Genomic DNA, 7,454 nt, shown 5'->3' with positions numbered 1-7,454 from the left:
TGTTTCCTCAAACCATTATGAGTGCCTCATAACTTACATAGCAAATTATTGTTGGATATTCAGATTCTTTTCAATTTTTCTTTATTATAAATAATGCTGCTGTGGATATCTTTAAATATAAGGCATATATAGTAGGATTGATTCCTAGAAATAGAATTACTGAGTAACAAGGTATGAGTGTTATAAAGATTTCAGATACAGAATGTCCAATTACCCTCCCAGAACTTGTACTAATTTATACTTCCATCATCATCATATGGACATTGAGACCATATATTATCTTTAACATCAGAACTATGTGTATATATGTACCTGTTTGTGCATATTGTCAAAGAGAACCAGAGCCAGACACTAGTTAAAGCAGTAAAGATAGATTTAATTCAGAAACTATTGCAATAGGGGAAAAGAGACTTCAGTTTTTTTTTTCCTTTTGTTTTAATTTACCCTTTATTATTGGAGGTGGAACAATTTTTTTTTTTTTTTTTACATATACTTGTATCTTTTCTTTTTCAAAATCTTTTCCTGGGCTTTCCTGGTGGCGCAGTTGTTGGGAGTCTGCCTGCTGATGCAGGGGACGCAGGTTCGTTCCCTGGTCTGGGAAGATCCCACATGCCGTGGAGCAGCTGGGTCCATGAGCCATGGCCGCTGAGCCTGCGCATCTGGAGCCTGTGCTCCACAATGGGAGAGGCCACAACAGTGAGAGGCCCGCGTACAGAAAAAAAAAAAAAAAATCTTTTCCCATTTAGGTGGTTACATAACACTGAGCAGAGTTCCCTGTGCTATACTGTAGGTCCTTGTTGGTTATCCATTTTAAATATAGCAGTGTGTACTTGTCAATCCCAAACTCCCTAACTATCCCTTCCCCCCGACCTTCCTCCCTGGTAACCATAAGTTCATTCTCTAAGCCTGTGAGTCTGTTTCTGTTTTGTAAATAAGTTCATTTGCATCGTTTTAAGATTCTGCATATAAGTGATATCATACAGTATTTGTCTTTCTCTTCCTGACTTACTTCACTCAGTATGACAATCTCTAGATCCATCCATGTTGCTGCAAATGGCATTATTTCATTCTTTTTAATGGCTGAGTAATATTCCGTTGTATATATGTACCACATCTTCTTTATCCATTCATCTGTTGATGGACATTTAGGTTGCTTCCCTGAAGAGACTTCAGTTTAGAACTGAGCTCAATACAAGGCAGCCAAGATTTATAGCCAAGGAACAGAGTTGGGGGAGGAGAGACTTGGTGGATGGAAAATTACTAGTAGTAGCATGCCAGACTAATCAGGTGGCAAGGGTTGGGGAGGAGATATTTGATGAGCTATTTAGAGTGATCAGATCTGAAGAGTGGGGGAGATTTTCTCTACACTGATTTGGCAGGATTCTTGCTAAAACTGGGCTATGCACATTTGGCAAGGATGGGGATAAGGATGCAAAGTCATGGCCTAGTCAGGAACAGAGTTTAGAGAAGTCTGACTAAAGAGTTCGGTCAGGGAGAGTGTCTTGTCAATATGCATATTTGGGTGCTTCCCATTTTCTCTCCCTTTCTATGCCGGATTTTAGTTTATCATCTCCTAACTTTAGCTGACTTTGAGGCATAGTTTGTCCAAAGAGGAGGCCACAGTGGAATTTCTAAATTTTGCCTTTGATTTGTTGTATGATATGGCAAAAGAAACAGCACCCAAACAAAGTTATAAGCACTGGGGTCAATTCTGCTCATACTTAAACAGAGTGGTCACTTTTAAAAATATGAATTCAAAGATAATGTTAACATGAGAATTGAGTAACATAACATTGCTAAACTCTTAAACATAGCTGCACTTGTCTTTCTATAAATATTTCTAAACACTTTCTTTAGCATAGATATGTTTCAGAGGAAAACATTTACTGAGGGTTCACCTCCTCTTGTTGCATTTCTTAATTTCATAAGAGTCCAAATTTGAGTTAACTCAATTTCAGCATAAAAGTCTGCCTGGTGCTTCCTTTTCCATTTCACTATAGAGTAATGCTGTTCTGATTTCGTAAGGCAAGAGAGAAGTTTTTACCGTGTACTCTGTCAAGTTCCTTCAGGGCCTCTCTGCTGGGGTAACCTCAGAGAATGACTCATATGCTTTATACTACTGGCCTCAGCAGCTGAGCTAAGATCTCTGTACAAACTGCAAATTGTGTGCAAGAAAATCAGCTGCCATGTGGAAAGGCTGAGGAAGCTGGGGTACAGTTACCTTAGCACTGTGCCTTCGCTTTCTGCCTTTAGCTTCTGCCTTGCCCAAGACTGGGGAAGCCTACTAATTGCATGCTGGACTACTCCACTTACTCCAAGAGGCAGGTATCTTCTGGCAGTTCACTATGGTCCATTCACAAGACAGAGATCCATGACATGGCATAGCATGACCCAGCCTGTTCTCAGTTAATGTTTACTTCATTATGGTCCTGGAAAGTGTGTATTATACAGCTACATTTAGGGGCCAGCATTAAGTAAATTGCTGACATTCACACAGTTAGTAAATGAAAGAAGTGAATTAAACTTAAGGTTATCTCTCTTCTTTACACCACTGACTCACGCACCTCGGGGTGCATTAGAATGTCCACACTGTAATAACCCATTACTGCTTCTAATCAGCTCTTCCCAGTGTTTGAATCAACAGAATTGTATTTCTCACAGTTCTGGAGACTGGGATGTCCCACCACCTGTGTGCCAGCTGGCTCGGCTCTTGGTGAGGTCCTCTTCCCGGCTTGCAGAAGGTCACCTTCCCACTCTGTCCTCAGATGGTGAAGAGGGAGAGGGCGAGGAAAAGGGGGAGGGAGAGAGAAAAGACACTGATCCCATCATGGGTGCTCCACTTTCATGCCTCATCTTCCCAAAGGCCCCATCTCCTAATATCATCACACTGGGGATTAGGGCTTCAACATGTGAATGTGGAGGGGACACAAACATTCAGTCAATGCACCCTCTAATTTGGAATCCCCACCTCAAATCATAGAAAGTAAACAGAAGCTTACTTGGATATTGGATAAGATGTGCTCTAGAGCTAAAGCACTTTCAAGAGCTCAGTCTTTAAATCTGTGCTGTCTAGTGTTATAACCACTAGCCACATGGGCTAAGGAGCACTTGAAATGTGGCTAGTCTAAATTGAGAGGTATTTGAAATGTAAAATACACACAGGATTTTAAAGAATTTGTATGAAACAAAGGATATAAGACATCTCCTTAATACTTTTAATATTGATTACGTGCTGAAATGATAATATTTTCAATTTGTTGGACTAAATAAGATCTAGTATTAAAATTAATTTCACGTGCTTCTTTTTACTTTTTTAAGCAGCTACAAGGAAATTTAAAATAACATGTGTGGCTTGCATTATATTTCTTTAGACAGTGATGTTTTAAGTAAATAACCCACGACGATCAGTATGAATATACTGACTAACACAAAAGTATAGACTGATAGAGTTAAGAAATATTATCACCTAGGAACTTTGTGTATAAAACTGTACTTATAAGAATATTTCATTTTTTATAATTCTCCAAACTGTAAAATCTAGTTTCTTATCAATACGAGATTAAAATTAGAAAGAACTTAGTGACACGCCTAGTCCACCTCATTATCAGAAGGTTCTATAGATTCTGTCCCAACATATTCTTGCATAACAATTAAAACATAGCATCCTCATTATCCAAGTATTCATATTCAAGTCACCACAGTTACAAGGTGGCACAGGTCTAAAGCAGTCATAAGACACACACAAATTTGTTAATAAACTTATATACAACTACTTCCAATTCAAACATTCCTATTCCCTTATCACTAACACCTAATCCTTGCACGTTCATTTTTTAAAAGAAAACTCCATTTAAATTATTTTCTCCCACATTTTATTTTGAATTTTTGACCCTCATTTAATGTATGTTTTCTTTGAACAGTCCTTTTCTGATACAGTACCAGTTATCATAAGATAATTATGATGGCCACGTTTTCAAAATCATTATAAATTCAAACACGATATAAATGTACTTTCCAAATCAATAAACATACAGAAATGAATAAATATTAATAGATTAGATTAATGCTTGTGTTTATGAAGTGCTTACATTATACTGAATAACACTGCTAGATTTAGTCATTCCTGAGTTAAACTTGCTAGGCATTCTAAATATAAACTGAGTGTTTACAGGTAGGAATACAAGACATAAATGGTCAAAGAGATAATGTAGCCAATATAATCTTGTAGCATTGAGACTTATCCAATGTTAACACTATTCAACTAGCTACACATTTTAGTCTAGTTAACTTCTCACTTCTGAGAAGGAAATTGTTTTGAACTTGCTCTACCCTAAGGAAATGGTGGTTTCAACAGCAATTTAGCCGTTTCCTTTGAACTTTTTTTTTTTTTTTTTCAGTCTCATTACTAAAACATCTTCTAAAGCATGTTTTGTCAGGTGTGGTTCTGGGCGACTACACTCTGTTTTTATTACAGGCCTTATAGGATTATTTGATTTCTTAAAGTATGCATATGTATATCTTTAATATAAATAACGTTTAAGAAACAAAAATGTTTTTAAAAGCTTTATTATCATTGTTGTGAGTAAAATACTTTGTCTCTGACCCAGAAGTCTTGCATTTTCTCTAAGTATCCTTGACTAACTTGTTAACTTGCTGGCAGGATACAGTCTCAGACCTTTCACAGTTTTTGGCAGGAGGCCATTTCAAATATTTTTCTTTATTCTTATGTTGGTTTTGGAAGTGGACTCATTCAAGAACTTGCTCATTCCATCTAAATGGTTGAATCTATTGACAAACAGTTATTCATTATGTTTGCTTATCATTCTTTTAATTTCTCTAGACCTCTAGTAGTGTCCCTTGTTTATTCCTGATACTGGTGATTTTTGTTTTCTGTCTCTTTTTTTTCCTCAGTCAGCCTTTCTCATTGTAGGTAGCCTCAGCCAGGATGCCATGAGGCTGACGGTTGTAAGGAGAGTTAAAAGCTTCTGCCAAAGTCAGTGTTAGGAAAGCTGAACCAGGCAGAAAGAAAGGACTGAGAAATTTAGCCAGTCAAAGCAGAAACCAAAACAGGAAATTTGTCAATGGGCAGTGTCTGAGGTCATTTGACATCTAGAATCAAAGTCAGCAAAGATGAAGTCAGACACATGGACAAGTGAGCTGGTACTGATAGTCCTTTTGTGAGGCGGACACCTGTCACCGATGAGACTGTAACTGACAACTTTGCAAATAGGTGTGGAAATGGAGAAGGTCACACTTTGATTTAAAACAGAAAGAAAACAAAAAACAGAACTAAAACATATACTATTTGTTATTTAAAGTAAGATGCCAGCTGCTTGTGTTGAGCTGCTAAGATGTGCCAGTACTAAATCACTGATAAACATGATTGACTTCATTCAGCCTGCATGAGCAATCAGGCCAGGGGAAGCAGGCCATTAACACAGCGGTTTTGTTTTGAGGTTGTTTTTGAAGGGGGGAGGGTTGCACAAAAACTCATCTACTGTGGCTTAACTACAATGGGCTATACCTTTTCTAAAATAATAGTAAGTCCAAAGGTGGGGAGTCCAGGGCTCGTGCAGTGGCAACATGAGGTCAATGTCTCTAGCTCTTCCTATTTCTCTGCTTAATCATCTTCAGCGTGTGGCGTTTCCACTCATGCTTCTTATCTCATGGTCACAAGACAGGTGCTCCACCTACAGCTTCACATCCACATTCTAAGTATGAAGAAGAAAAAGAAAGGAAGGAATGGTGCCTATATCAGACTGGGGATACGATGGAGATAGCCAGTTTCTGCTTTGTGTAGGAGGCTGAAAGATAAAAGCTACTTTAACAGAAGTTATTCAGAGAGAGATCAGCATCCCCAGTCAAGGCACCTATTATGGATTGCATTGAGCCCCTTCAAAAGATATGTGGAAGCTCTAACCCCATGAACCTCATAATGATATTTAGAAATGGGGTCCTTACAGATGTAATCAAATTAAGATGAGGTTGTTAGGATGGACTGTAATCCAATACGACTAAAGTCCTTATAAGAAGTGGAGAAGAGATACAGAGAAGAGAATTCCATGTGCAGACGCAGAGGCAAAGAGAGAAGACCACGGGAAGGCGGACGCAGAGGCTGGAACCGTGCTGTCACAAGGTAAGGAATGCCTTGGGCTACTAGCAGCTGGGTGAGGGAAGGAAGCTTAATCTCTTTGAGGCTTCAATGGGAGGACAGCCCAACCTACACCTTAATTTTGAACTTCTAACCTCCAAAAATGTGAGAGAATAAATTTCTCTTGTTTTAAGCTACCCAATTTGTGGTAGTTTGTTACCATAGCCCTAGGAAACTAACATAGCATTCAACCCAGATTTGAGGGATGTTAATTCTTTTTATTTCTTTTTTATTTTTTTAATTAAAATTTTTTATTTCTTTATTTTTGGCTGCATTGGGTCTTCGTTGCCGCGCTCAGGCTTTTCTCTAGTTGCGGCAAGCAGGGGTTACTCTTCTTTGTGGTGCGTGGGCTTCTCATTGCGGTGGCTTCTCTTGTTGTGGAGCATAGGCTCTAGGCATGTGAGCTTCAGTAGTTGTGGCACGCAGGCTCAGTAGTTGTGGCTCACAGGCTCTAAAGTGCAGGCTCAGTAGTTGTGGTGCACGAGCTTAGTTGCTCCGTGGCATGTGGGATCTTCCCGGACCAGGGCTCAAACCTGTGTCCCCTGCATTGGCAGGCGGATTCTTAACCACTGCGCCACCAGGGAAGACTAGATGTTAATTCTTGAGTTCCAGAACTTGAGAGGACAATAATAAGATAGAACCTGCTTAGAGGAAAGTTTTCTTGGGTGTCATCCTGGGAGGGTAGCAACATAAACATGATTATACCCCTCTAAGGGAATCAGAAGTAGAAATAGTAAATAAATAAATAAACACAGAGTACTGAGATTTTAGAATAGGACAAAGTTTTTAAGTTATTATATTTACAAAAATACTATTTTTGTCTTGCTTTTAAGTTATATAAATAGTTCAATAGAACACCTCATTCTAAAGCTGCAATTATAATCTATTTTTTAAGGAGAGGTAAATATTTAATACATGTTTAATAAAATTAATGTTCATAATTTTTATTAGAATATAAATAATAAATTTAGCATTAAAATAGGTACAGAATAATGTTTATGCAAAAGTCCCTTTGACATTAAATGAACTATTAAATGAGACCATTAACTTTTATTTAAGTCCTAATAATTATGCATAAATTATAAAACTATTAAGCTGGACTCAAATATATACATAAACATATTACCTGGTTATAATACAGTAATGTATCATGACAGCAGGAGTTGAGGAAAAAGCAAGGAATGTGGGAAAGAAGGACTCAGGGAAGAAATAGAAAAAAGAGTGGAAGAAAAGGAGCCAAGAGACAGCAAAAATAGTGTCCCTTAGAGGAAAGCAACTAAGAAATGAGTGACAGTACAAAAGT

Source organism: Mesoplodon mirus (assembly GCF_964341445.2).
Source record: "Mesoplodon mirus genome assembly, chromosome: 11".
In the NCBI taxonomy this organism is placed as follows: Eukaryota; Metazoa; Chordata; class Mammalia; order Artiodactyla; family Ziphiidae; genus Mesoplodon; species Mesoplodon mirus.
This window is presented reverse-complemented; position numbering follows the sequence as displayed.